This window comes from Anomalospiza imberbis, chromosome 6, assembly GCF_031753505.1.
Source record: "Anomalospiza imberbis isolate Cuckoo-Finch-1a 21T00152 chromosome 6, ASM3175350v1, whole genome shotgun sequence".
NCBI lineage: Eukaryota > Metazoa > Chordata > Aves > Passeriformes > Viduidae > Anomalospiza > Anomalospiza imberbis.
In genome coordinates this window covers 49,009,924-49,019,456 of record NC_089686.1, presented here as the reverse complement: position 1 = coordinate 49,019,456, position 9,533 = coordinate 49,009,924, and the positions used below count along the sequence as shown (strand labels likewise).

At 40.2% G+C, this 9,533-nt stretch overlaps 1 long non-coding RNA gene across 1 annotated transcript; it reads left to right on the top strand.

Moving 5' to 3' along the window:
- The first annotated feature begins 698 nt into the window (after positions 1–698).
- On the top strand, positions 699–6,341 carry LOC137476060 (uncharacterized). Its single transcript, XR_011000226.1, has 4 exons — positions 699–736; positions 4,562–4,695; positions 5,344–5,430; positions 5,955–6,341. It is a non-coding gene; the product is annotated as an uncharacterized lncRNA (long non-coding RNA).
- The last annotated feature ends 3,192 nt before the right edge of the window (positions 6,342–9,533 follow it).

Below are 9,533 nucleotides of genomic sequence, written 5' to 3'. Positions count from 1 at the left end.
TGGGCTGGTTCTTTCACAGCACCAAGCTGGTAGGAAATGCTCGTGGAGGGTTGAGGTAGCAAGAAGGTGGGCTGGAGCAGGACCCAGGCAACAGGAAATCCAGGGAAACTGCTCCATCAAGTGTTGAAAGGTAAAACTGGCACTCCAGGACTCTAAAAATACAGGTCAGCCTTGGGCCTGAAGCAAGGTGATCTGCACGTGTCCAGTACAGATCAAATGTGCAAAATCCCTACTGATCTTCATTGGCCTGATTCCACTCTGAGCTGCACAACATACTATGGGATGGTCTTCATTTTAATTTGATATTTACTCTCTTAAAAATATCCACTGCAGTAGCCAGTTAATCTGGTCTTTTTTTTTCTTCCCCAACAGTTCTAACAAAAGCAAACGTTTTGCATATATGCACATCAAATGCATGGTTCAAAAGTAACCATGCATTGCTTGCTTTCCTATGAAATGGAACAATAATTGTTGAAAGATTTGTAGGGAGAGAAAACTAAACATTTGTTTTATCTTGAATTTTAAGACTGTATTTAATTATTCTGTTATATGTTGACAGATATGAAAGCTGGTCTGCTTGTACAAATGTCACTGAAATAATATTTAGACTTGGATATTCAGGCTTTCTTGCTTTCACAGTGGAAATTTGAACCCTTCTGACCTGAACCTTTATTATACTTATTCATTTAGGATATCTGCATTTCTCACTGCTTAGAGAAAGTTTACCATTTACATGGTAAGTCTACCATCTACAAGTAGACCTTGATTTTTATGCAATTTTTTCCCAAAATGAGTCTACTCTTACACAGCTACAAGTGAGGTACATTTTACTTGAAGTTTTTGGCTTCTAGGGCTTTCTGTGGAGAAACCACACTGAAATTTTATTGAAATTTCATAAGAGAATAAAAAATTTATTGAATTCTTAGTTGAAAAATCCAGCTAGGAAATGAATGGGATTAATGTAGTATAACCTGATTTTTAAGCAAATGCAGTGCTAAGAAGAATTTATTTTTTTGTAAAAAGAGGTAAGAGCTTTCAAATGTCAGTTCTTAAAAATGTCATTGCTGTTTAGATTTAAAAGCTTTCTGGTAGAGATTTTTTTTGTTGTTATTTATTTGAGTGACAGAAAATTCTTTCTTCTACTATTTTTTGCTGAAACCCATTGAGCTTTAGGCTGTTTCTGCCTCTTCCCCAGGGGCTGTCCCAGGATTTGTTTTATCTCATCCTGACTGGTACCTTCAGGAATCCCAGAACTTTGTAAAGTCATGGAGTCATTTAGACTGGAAAAAAATCTCAAAGATCATAGAGTCCGACCATAACTGCTCTGATGTATTGTCTCCAATATGAGTGAATGAGGCTGGGGGACTGTACAAAAACTAAATATTTCCTTAAAAGCCTCAGAAACAAGTGCCTGATATTCACAAGCAGGTACAATTCAGGGTGTGCTCCCTCCTTACTCCTGCACTCTGTTAGCAAATATCTATCAATAATATATTCTATAAATAATAGAAATGTTATTAAAATCATGTTAAATCCTACATTTTTTGTAAATGCAAGTTAAAACCATGGTATGAGAGCAACCCAATACGAGCAGCACTGTGAGTTTCTGCATCTGTTTAAAAAAATGTCCATGTTCACCAGCACCTAAAGGCTTTCCTGAATTTTGAGTTGGTGAGAGAATGATTAGTTTATTGAGAAATAAATAGCAACCAACCCTAACTTGTTTCAGAAAAGGCTTGGAGAAGGAGTTACCAGCTTAGTACCTTTTTCCTTCAGTGGGGTGTAAAAATTTGGATGGCTTCAGATGCCTCCCTGAATTGTTTGGGTTTGTGTTGAATTTGTCAGCATGGATGAAAACCAACCTGGTGGGGAGAGTGGTAATTGCTGGGGATCCTGGCAGCAGAAAAGGATGGTGAGTCAGTGTGGAGTGATACTGTTTTTCATCTAAAATCCCAAAAACCCCCTCCACTACTATGCAGAGTAACAGGTGTAACCACAAGCTTTCCTAAGTCCCTCCCCCAGCCCAAGCTAATTTAGGTTTCTAAGCCTATGGAATGAGTACAACATGATGGAGCCAAAATTTATGAAAAAATATCCATGTTAATATAGGCAGTAAAATAAATGCAAATTAAAGCTGAAGTAAAGCAGCTTTTATTCACATGAAAAAATAAACCTGTTAGCTCTGATAATCAATTAAAATATTATAAAATCAAGCAATCACAGATGTAGAAGCTTATCCTCCTTAAAGTCATTATAAATCACATCCTTTCCCAAATCTCTCTATTCTCTTTCATTGCTTACATTGTAATCCCTGTCCGGGTATCATTTTCATGGCTAAACACACTGTTTGCCAGTCAGTTTATTAAGGTTTGTCTTGACAGTGCCAAAACAAATGCTCCTATTCAAAGATAAAAGGAAGGCTAATATTAAAACAATAATTTCACCTCTTTGCTGGCAGAGCCTACTTATTGAAGAAATTGGCACATGAAATCTCTGAGGTGACAGGGAATTAGTGTGTCAATAGGAGCCTGCTTTGAAGTTGACCCACACTGTTCTTGGTGGTGTTGGGTATATCCAGTCTCTTGCAATAGGATGTGGGGAAAGAGAACTGTTTGGGGTGGGAAGCAGCTAACAATGGAAGTGTTCTTCACTGGTTTTGGTGAAGAAGCTTTAGTGAAAAAAAAGGATGCAACACATAGGAGACACAAAGAATAAAGGCAGAAAAATTACAGACTTGAAACTGTAGTGACAGGACGAGGGGGAATGACTTCAACTGAAAGAGAGCAGGTTTAGATTAGATATCAGAAGGAATTTTCTTACTGTGAGAGTGGTGACATTGGAAGAGGCTGCCCAGAGAAGCTGTGGGTGCCTCCTCCCTGGAAGTGCTCAAGGTCAGGCTGGATGGGGCTCTGAGCAACCTGCTCCAGTGGAAGGTATCTCTTCCCAAAACAGGGCTTTGGAGCTACATCATCTTTAAGGTTCCTTCCAAACCAGGCCATGACTGAGAAGAACAGCAAAGAGGCATTAGAGGGTCTGGGGCAGCTGAAGGAAATGTGTAACCCTTGGGTTTGTACAGGAGGGCTTTGGTGACATCAGGCTTACGGCAGTGATGTCAGGAAAGTGCTCTGAGTAGTGAGAGAGCAGCAGGGCTGAGAGCATTACTTGCCATGGTGAGGAGTGCTCTGAAATATTCCTCTGGAAGCAAACACTTGTATTACACCCAAAACTGCTGCCAGTTCAATTGAAACCTGGGGGAAGCACAAGCCTAACGGCTTAACAACCCTCCTGATTTAGATGCAAAAACTACTGTGAACAAGAAGCAGAGCTCCTAGAAACATGACTTAAACCCAAGCCTGAGAACAGATGAGATGTAAATGAAATGTGTTCTGTTTTTCTATGGTTTAGCTGGTGGCAGGCAAACCCAGAGCCAAGGAAAGCTGACAAGCCACACTAGGGCTCAGGGGTCTGAGCACTGGGAGACAGAAGCTGCTGGTAAGTGGGAAAGCTTTTAAATCCTGAGCACGCTAAATACTATTTCAGCTTGAAATGGTCAAATTTCATGAGAGCTTGATGAAATAAAATCTAACAAACACATCCTCCAAATATGTACTTTATGTATACAAAATATGTATACAAGGGAATTTGAGGAAATGGCATGATGTGGTCAGGGGAGGTTCAGGTTGGGTATCAGGAAAAGGTTCTTCACCTCGAGGGTGGTTGGGCACTGGAACAGTTCCCCAGGGCAGTGGTCACGGCACCAAGCCTGGCAGAGTTCAAGAAGCATTTGGACAATGCTCATTCTGGTGGGTCCCTTCCAACTCAGCAGATTCTATGTTTCTGTAAATCTGATTGCAACAAGAACAAGCAATGTTCCCTTTTTGCATGGATAAGCCTATTTAAAATAAAAACCAGAAATAGCTCCAGTTCATGGCACACAGCTGATAGATCACCATGGTTGGACATGGATGGGCATCAGAAAAAGTGGCAGTTTCATCTCTTGTCGACCAAAACATTAGGAATAACAGTGTTTAAGATAAAGAAATAGGTCAAGGTGAGGTAGCATGGGGGAAACATTTAAAGGAAAAGAAAAATATCTCACAGACAAGACCAGTCAAGTGTCTTCCTATGGAATTGCATTTTGCTTCACATTAAATGGGAAACTGTATGCTCTTTGATGGTCCAAACTTCCTTTAAAGATGAAGCCAGAGAAATGATTGATGGTTTGCCCCTGGAATAGTAAAGGTGGCCTCAGTGGTGTTTTGTCAATAGATACAAACTGGTATTACATTTCCATTACAGGCTGGTAATCTGGACATGGAGAAATGACTGTCCATAGCTCCAAAGAGATTTACAGTAGATCAGAGAACGAAAGTGTTAAAAACAGAGTGAGAAGGTTGAGCTTAGTGTTTGTATTAATGTAACTGCCCTGATTTTGGTGTCATTCTTTCAAATTTTTATCTTAAGTATGTCTGTTGGGGTTTATCATTGCGGAATTAACAACTTTGCTGAGGGGAAAAACATCTTTAATTTAGAAATATCTTTTTTTTTTTCCTTGGGACAGAAAATGAAATATAAGAGTTATCATCAGATTTGTAAACCTGGGTTTGCAGTATGGAACTTGGAGAAGAAAGCATGATCCTAACAGTCAGGAGGAATTTCTTCATGGATAGTCTGGCATTGGAATGAACTCTCCAGGTAGCAGGTGGAATCACCATCCCTGGAGGTGTTCAGTGCCACTGGATGTGGCATTTAGTGCCATGATCTAGTTGACAAGGTGGTGATGAGTTAAAGGCTGGACTTGATCTCAGGGGTCTTTTCCAGCCCAAGTGGTGCTGTGATTCTGTGATCTCTGGCACACTCATAGGTTTTCTTCTGCTTTTTAAAAGTCCCCCAGAACTGATGGGACATTCTAAACTCAGTGTAGAAGTAGAGGGATGAGATTTCAAGTCTTTTTGAGTTGCCATCACATTGGTTACATAAAAAAAAATCTAATTTTTAAAGAAATGTGACTGGAAGAAATAATTTTTTCAGATTGCTCATCAGGTAATAGGTGTGGAGTTACATTTTGTGCCTAGAAATGATTAGTAAAGCAAGACCAGAGTTTCCCTGAGATACTGGATGGGTGTTTCTGGCAGTCCTCCTGCTTTTATTAAATTTCTGGGCTCTAAATGTAACAAATTCTTATGTCAAAGTTGATGGGACTCCAATATCTCCTAACTACAACCCTGCCTCAAGATAGTACGTGAGCTATAAATTCTCAGCTTCTTCAGGACTAGGATGAATTGGCTTTGAAATTTCATTTGAAAAGATATTTTAGTCACAGTTTTTCCTGCCTATGTGAAGACTCAAGCATCTTGGTGCCCCATTCATTTAATGGAGCCATTGGACATTCAGTGATACTGAAAGCTACTCCCAAGCTGCTTCAAGTGAGTAATTTCAAACTCACAATGCAATAAATCTTTCCTAGAACATACATAGACCACTATAAAGAGGTAAGTGAGCTACCAGTTCTTTTCTTGAAAATATTAACAATGAAATTGCTTAGTTAAATTTCTGGAGAAAATAGAAATTTAATTTTTAACATTCTCTTGACCTGAGAAGTGTTAAGTTTTCTGCTTTTAAATGAATCACTCTGCTGTAGAAGGAAGGATATCTGAGTTGATAACTCAGTTTGAGATGTTCATGGCAGGGAAGAGTAGGTCTAGTGATGAGCACCACGTGCTCAGCACTGAAAGTGCTGCTCTGACCTTTTCCTGGCATGCCCGCTCTGGACAGAAAGATATTTTGACATTTTTAATGTGATATGAAAGGATATGGATATCCTCTTGTGAAATACAATGAACTTATGTGTTTTATGTCACTCTGCTTTGAGACAGCTGGAGCTGAAAATGGGCTGTAACTATAAACACCATTAGTTTTGTTTTTTTTTTTTTTTTTATCTGTGTGGAGCACAGCCACCCCTACTCCTGTGCTTTTGGACCCATAAGGATGACAATTTACCTGCCCCACCTGCACTCTATAGGAGCATTGAAAGGTGTGCTCAGTTAAACTGAGGCACTGGTGGCTGGACTTTTGTTGTGTTATGGTTTCTTGGCTGTGCAAAGAAAATGAGTGTTAATTACTGCTTATGCACTAAGATTTTTATGAGACGGTTATAAGAGATCCTTCAGGTTGTGGGAAGGATAATGGCCAGTGTGGTGAGGGGTCCAAGGTGGACATGTGCAGTGTGGTGGAGCAGTTTCCTGGGCTTCCATCACATCAGCGTGAAGGCTTTTGCCCTAACCTGGCCACCATCTGCAAAGCCAGCACTGGAGAACACCAACGTGGCCAGCAGGAGGGTGCTGCAGCCCTTCCAGCAGGCTTTGGAGAGCTGCTGGGAGAACCCCTGGCTGGTGGAGAGTGTTCAACACAAGTGCACTGTATCCAGATGAACCCCCCAGTACAGCAGCTACTTAAAGCACTCCCCAAACTCCCCCAAAAGAAGGGGAAGGATCACCCAAAAACAGCTTCTAAAAGCCTTTTGCAGTCATTAGTACTGTCCCTTGTGCTGCAATGAGCATGTCCACATCTCTGCAATGTGCTCACATTTCAAAGGCAGTGCTCCTAACCAGCTGCATCTCAAGAAATTGAGTATTTTTTCTTAATTTTTTGCTCTTTTTTTTTTTTTTTTGGGGATGATATCATGCCAAGTCTTTTGAAATGAAAGCTGGGGCAGGCCTAGTGGAGATTAATGTAGGAAAAATGCTGCTGGCTTGATAAGCCACAGATGTCTCTGAGATTTGTGGAGGTTGCTGACAGCTCGTGATGGTTTGCAGCTTGCAAGGTCCCCCTGCTCCAGGACCATGGATGTGCTGAATCCATGGCTGGAGGTGCAGGGCAGGGTTTGGCCCAGCATGGTACTTGGGTGAAGGGTTTGAGAAGACCTGGGAGAAAAAAAACTGGTCTGGACCCACTCTGTCATTGCAGAGTTTTCTTAAGTGCTGCACCTATTTATGCAAAAAAAAAAAAAAAAAAAAAAAAAAAAAAAAAAATTTAATAATGTCAGTATTGGCAACTGTTTTTATAATAGTGTAATGGGGAGGTATAACTTGGTGAAAATCTGTCAAAGCATAATATGGTGATGGAAACTCAGGTTATTGCACCAACCTTGGAAAATTGAAAAGGTGACTTATGTTGGTGGAATCATTCCTAGTGAGTGGACACTTCTGTTAACACTGCATACTTAATAGAAACTATGCAACTTTTTTCAGGCAAGACGTTCATTGAGTCCTGTTAGCTGGTCCAGTGACACCAATGAATTGACAGAAAATTTTTTCTTGCTCTTTTTAAACTCAAGATTGTCCTGTCATCAAACACTGTCACAGGAGCAGTGCAGAGTGTGATAGAAGGTCCCTCTGTTGGGAAATGGGCTGGTCTGAGTGCTTTGTTTTTCAAGAGTTATAGATGACTTCATATATAAAAATACAACAAAATTCATAATTTCTTGACATTGAGCACACATATAGACTGTATCATTAATGAGATGCTGCCAGTTAGACAATTTGTGGAACAAAACTCTGTTGTTTTCATGACATCAAGGCCAAATACTTCACTGACTTGTGGGCACACATGAAGTTATCCCTCACGTGCTGCCAGTGACTCCTCATGCAGAAATGCCCTGGGAGTCTCACCCTCTGCTCAGATTAAGGTTCTTCTGAAGCTTCATTCTTGCATGCCCTGATATTGTATGCTCAGGTTTATTTTAGGCAGATAATTAAATTAAATCTGTTGTGAGTTTTAATTTTGAAGTGATGCTTTTTTATCACCTTAATATACCTCAATGGGCCCTGATGTTTATATGCTACTTGTTGGTACCAGTATTTTCCACATCTGTATAACAGGAATTGGTACAATCCTTGTCCTAAAAGTCTTGGGAAACTGCAGAAAATTGCTTTGCCAAAATGCTATGAAAATAATTTGAACCAAAATAGCCTTTGGGGATTTCTGGGATTTTTTTTCAGTTTGTTTTTGGTTTTGGTTTTTGTTTTGTTTTGTTTTGTTTGTTTGGGTTTTTTTGTTTTGTTTTGGGTTTTTTTTTTGCTGGTGTTTTTGGTTTTTGTTTTGCTGTTTGGTTTGGTTTTTTTCCTCAGATCAACAAGAAGGTTTTCTGTAAAATTTTGATAAATGCTAGGCAAGGAAGTAAATCCCTAAATAGCAATTTAAATTCAAAATTATCTATAATAGGAAATTATGCATGTGCTTGTAAACAAATTAGCAAAGAACCAGGCCTCTCTTGTCATCTTTGTAATATTGTATACTTTTCCTGCTGACAGCCTCTGTTGTTCACCCAGGCTGGTACCTTTTGCCTTGTGTCTAATCAACACCTCTTGGTAGAAGTCAGAGACAGCTGGTATTTAGCATATAGATTTTTATTGGAAAAACTTGTGCACTGGTAGCTCACATAAGCTGATTGAGGCAGCTAAAAAATAATTTCTATAAATTATAGGAAAACTTTTATTCCCTGTACCCTCAAAAGTAGCAATAGTTTTAGGGGAATTTGGAAGGAAAATCACAGAACAGTTTGGGTTGGAAGGGACCTTAGAAATCACCTCATTCCAACCCTCATGGTCAGGAATACCTTGCACTAGACCAGGCTGCTCAAAGCCCTGTCCAGGCTGGCCTTGAACACTTCCAGGAATGGGGCATCCACAACTTCTCTGGGCAACATCTTCCAGTATCTCTCCACCCTCACATTAAAGAGCTTCTTCCTAAAATCCAACCTAAATCTGCCCTCTTCCAGTTTAAAACCATTCCCCCTTGTCTTGTCACTATTTCCCTGTGTAAAAGCTGCTCTCCTTTCTCTCATAGGCTCCCTTTAGGCACTGGAAGGCCACCATGAGGTCTCTCTGGAGCTTTGTCTCCAGGCTGAACAGCTCTCAGCCCAGTGTCATACCAGCAGTGCTCCAAACCTCTGATCATCTTGGTGGCTCTCCTCTAGACCTATCTAACAGGCCCACCTCTTTCTCCAGGTGGGGTTGCATGAGGGCAGAATCCCTTGAGAGATTGGGAAGCCTGGCAGTGGAGACTGAGGCAAAGAACTCACTGAGTACCTCATCCTTCTCTATATCTGTAGTCACCAGTTCTCTCTTCTCATACCCATCCTGTACACCCTCCTTGGCCTTTCCTTTCTGACCTACGTGCTTACAGAATCCCTTCTTGTTATTCTTCATATCCCTTGGCAAGTCCTATTCCATCTCTGCCTTAGCTTTTCTGATCTTGTACCTACACATCCAAACTATGGCTTCAGTTACCCAAAATATTTGAGTATGTGAGGAAGAAAATTGAAAATTCTGTCATTTCAATTCCTCTATAAAATAAAAAGTTTCAAGCATTTTCTTTGGAGGAGGTGAACAAGATGGAGACTGGCTATGTTATATAGTATATTATATACCAAATGAGCTTGAGCCTCTAGATCTTTGCATTATTCTGTGCTCACAGTTTGGGGTGGGAGAGTAGGGGGGATAAAAAAGTGCTGTACACATGATCATCTGATA